Source organism: Vombatus ursinus, unplaced genomic scaffold (assembly GCF_900497805.2).
Source record: "Vombatus ursinus unplaced genomic scaffold, bare-nosed wombat genome assembly UNPS02014942.1, whole genome shotgun sequence".
NCBI classification, from domain to species: Eukaryota; Metazoa; Chordata; class Mammalia; order Diprotodontia; family Vombatidae; genus Vombatus; species Vombatus ursinus.
Window position 1 is genome coordinate 5,773,985 of NW_020954720.1, and position 4,673 is coordinate 5,778,657.

Sequence of the window (4,673 nt, forward strand, 5' to 3'; positions counted from 1 at the left end):
ACTGCAGAGAGTGCAACTCCGATGGGCCAGCCACGTTGTTTTAATGCCAAAAGTATGCTAGCCTGAAAGACAATTTTATGATGAATTCATGCAAGGAGAGCACTCACATGGCAGTCAGCAGAAGCGATAAAAGTACACTCTCAAGGTGTCTCTGAAGAACTTTGGAATTGGTTGCATGACATGAGAGATGCTGGCAAAGGACTGCCTAGCTTGGTGTGTCTGCATCAAAGAAGGTTCTGTGTTCTGTGAGCAAAGCAGAATTGAAGTAGCTCAAAAGAAATGTGAGATGTGCAAATTTAGAGACTCTATCCCAAATGTTCACATGGATTATTTGTTTATGACATGTGGTAGAGCATTCCAAGTTCTTATTGGTCCGATCAGTCATAGTTGGACACACTGTAAGTTGACTCTAATGTAGTGATGCCATTTTGGTCCTCTTCCAGAAAAAAGGACAACAGCCAATGCCAACCAACCAATGCCTCAGCCAGACCACAACTAGAATATTGTGTCCAATTCTACACGCCACATTTTAGGAAGGACATAAACAAATAGGAGCACATATAAAGAAGGATGACCAATATAGTTAAAGAAAATACAACCATGTCATAAGAATTACATGAAGAAATGAATGCTATTAAGAGTGGGACATTCAATTCAATTCAATGAATATTAATTGAGAACCTATTGTACTAGGGCTAGGGCTATGAAGATTATGAAAACCGCACAATCCTTGCCCTCAGAAAGCTTCTAGTTCACTGGAGGTTGGGGAACAAACACTTCCTGCACTGAGGAGTAGAATGACTGTCAATCATTCAATAAACATTATCCAGTACGTACTCTGTGCTAGGTACTGTTGTAAATTCCAGAAATATAAAAAACAAAAATGAAATAGTCCTTGTCCCCTAGGAGCTTATATTCTATCAGGGGAGATAACCAACATACATATAAGTTTGTTGAGGATAGGTACAAAATAAATACAATGTAATCTGGAGAGGTTCTGGAGGGAACAGGAAAGGACTCATAGAGGAGGCAGCATTTTATATGAGGTTTAAAGGAGGTTAAGGATTTCAAAAGGCATAATTGAGAAGGAAATGCATTTCTCAGGAGTAAGGGAACCCCATTAGAAAAGGAAATACAGGTCATTTAGTATAATCCCTTCATTTTCCACTGGAGACACCTGTGCTGTGTTGACATTAGGTGATTTGCCCAAGCTCACATAAGTAGTAAGAGGCAGAGCCTGGAATCAAACTCACATAAGTACCGTGAGTGTAAATTCAGCATTCTCAGTCCGATGCTCACTTCAGACAAAGATCGTTAGCAGTTTGTGAAGGGGGAGAATGATCTTAGATGAAGAGTCAGGGAGCACTTCATGACACCTGAATTGTGATGAAATAGAATGATTTCCATAAGTCGAGGTAACATGGGCATGGGAAAATGCGTTGAGGTAGGAGGCAGTGGCACGAGATCAAGGTAGTTGTCTAGTTTGGCAAGTATATAAAATATGTGAAGGAGAGTGCAGCAAAATAAGGCTGGGAAGGCAGGGTGGAGCCAAATTGTGGAAGGCCTTAAGTCCAGGTAAACGGTATTCTATTTTATCTTAGAGGAAATAGAAAGCGACTGAAGGCTTTTGATCAGTGTAGTTACATGGTAAGACCTATCTATGTCTTAGGTCTTTTGGGACACTTTTTGAAAGGTAGAAGAAAACAGAGAGCAAGGGCAGGGCAACCAGGTAAGAGACTATTACAATAGTCTAGGTGAGGTCCTAGGTGATGCTAAGGTGATTGTCATATAAATGGAGAAAACTGTAGAGATATGGAAGAAATTGTGGAGTTAAAATAGGATTTGGTGACTAATTGGCTATGAGCTATCTTTCCCATCTCTGAGATTCTGTGATGTGGCAGCCAGGTACCCTAATCTACAGGACAATGCCCTTTTCACTATACTGTATAACTTCTTGAAAATGCAACAACATCTAAAAACAAACTCTGCTTTCTAGGTCAAAAAAGAGAAAGAGGATGTTCAGCATTCTTTAGGACTCTTTTGGTGAATGGACTCAGGAGGTTGTGTTTTTTTTCTCCAGTTTCTAATGAACTAAGCACCAGAATTTCCTCCTGCTGTTCCCCTGGCTTAACTAGTATGCTTTCTACATATACCTCTTCCCCTATCCTTATTTGCATTTTATTCATGCTTCATGGGCAAGTTTAAGACTTCTTTCATGAAATCTTTGTGCTTATGCTAGCCCACACTGATCTCTCCTTTCTCTGAATTACTATAATTCTCATGGTACTCATTTTTTTTGGTGCTATTATTATGTATGCATTAAATAGCTTCATTCTATCTATGCATATAAAGCATATTCTTTTTGAGGGCAGAAACCTCTGTTTTACAGTTCAGTCTTTAAATCCCACTAGCTCACTTAGCACAATACTGGGCACTAGAAGGTACTGTTTTGGAAAACTTGAGTTCTATTTCCATTTCTGTGTGTGACTTGTTAAGTCATTTCCAAAAAGTCACAAAATGACCCAGATCTGAGCTTCTCTGTCCTTCAGTTAATAAAAAAAAAAATTGCCACCTGTGCGGTATTTTAAGATCCTAAATAAAAAATCTTTGTTAGTCAGTAACCATTTAAGTCTTACCAGTCTGTAATCCCAGAGAAAAACAAAAAGGACTCTCATTGTCAAGGTTAAGACCTCATGGATCTCAACGTTTTTAAAGTGAATAGGAGCTCTGTTAGCATGTGGAATAAGAATAAAATATGTAATGTATCAGTTCAGTAATGCCAAGTGCAGGAAAACCCCAAACCATAGACATACTTATTTGTAGTTGGCTAATTTCATAGCTCTGGGTAGGAAGAAGTGTTGCTCATATTCCTCATAATAAATCTGTACATCATTTTCCATTTCTATTTTTAATCATGGATGCAGGTAATTAGCCTAATAAAATAGAAACAAGGGGAAAAGATTGTGACAATCCAAAGAGTTAAGGGAAAAATTATTTTGGGAAATGTAATTTGTTCTCATTTAAAGACATGATGGATGATCCTCTGTTATACCTTTCTGTGGTAGACCTCAAGAAAAGGTGAACTGCTTAGCTTGTGAATTAGTGGATAGGAAAAGTTGGCATATATTAATAGAACCTTCACTTTTTGGTGTGAATGATTCAAATACATTATAATTGGTGGCTCAGTGAAACCAGCTCTAGTCGTCCTGATCTATATCTTGCCACTGGACCCAGATGGCTCCAGAGGAGAAAGTGAGGTTGGTGACCTTGCACAGCCCTCTTTCACTTAAATCCACTTCACTTTCAAACTATGGCATCATCTTCCTGATGTCATGGTCTTTTTAGGGAACGAAGGACAAACAACAAGAACAACTACAATTGGTGGTTCTAGGAAGCTGTAGCATGTACAGTGGCAACACACTGTTAAAATCACCTTGGCAGAGAGGCTAAACCAGGTTGAGGGTAACCAATAGGCGTCATTCCTATCTCTGAGTTACTCAAGCATGTGAAGACTTTCCCTGGCAGACTTCGTGGATGAGAACAATGTGTTCCAATGGTCATGAAGGCAGCTGAAGCAGGCACTGTGGAGCACTTAGAACTTGGTCAGATATCAAAGATGCCAAGGTCATCCACTGCATCCTGAACCATTGCCAGTCATCTTTATTTTTGGCTTGCCAGTGGACTTCAGTGACTCTGGAAGAGAGAGAGAGGCTGATGACTTTGTGTAACTCTGCCTCACTTAAATCCAATTCACTAGCAAGTTAAGACATCACCCTGTGATGTCATTGGTCTTCTTCAGAAACATGAAGAATGACCAACAAGCATTAGGGATTAGAACAATGACTACTTAGGTCTTATTTTCATAGAATTATAGAATCAAATGTCTGAAATTAACTTCAATTATAGCGAGACTGCAGTTTAACCACTGATTATTTATTGTTGTTGTTATTCAGTTGTGTCCAATTCTTCATGACCCATTTTTGGAGGGTGGAATTTCTTGGCAAAGGTACTGGAGTGGTTTGCCATTTCCTTTTCCAGCTCATTTTACAAATAAGGAAACTGAGGCAAATGGGATTAGTAACTTGCTTTGGGTCACATAGCTAGTAAGTGCCTGAGGCTGGATTTGAATTCAGGTCTTCCTGACTTCAAGCCCCATCCTTTAAAATACTCATAGGACACTCAGTGTAGTACAGTTGGAAAGCATTAGATGGGAGTCAAAGGACCTGAGTTCAAATCCCAAATCTGCACCTTTTTACACAAACCTTACAGGTTTGTGTAACCTGTATCAAAACACTTAACCTTTCTGAGCCTGTTTCCTCATTTGTATACTAAACGGGTATAAATAGATGACCTTTAAGATCCTTTCCAATTCTAGAACTATAATCCCATGACACTACACTATTCAATGGCAATATCTTCTGTGGTTTGCCAATTTTTATGGTTAAGAAATTATATGGTCATTAGTATGTCACAGAATCTTGCTCCAATTTAAAAGAAAAAAAAACTTTTTCCTCTTTTCTGTCCTAAGTGATTTCTGGATGATCTGATTAATTACTTCAGTCCCTCAAAATGTCTGTAATTTCATCTAGGTCAATACTCCTTTCATTGATGGATAGCCCCAGTAGATGGTTTCTGTGGATGAAAATAACTCATCACCTTCTTGTTCGCCATCC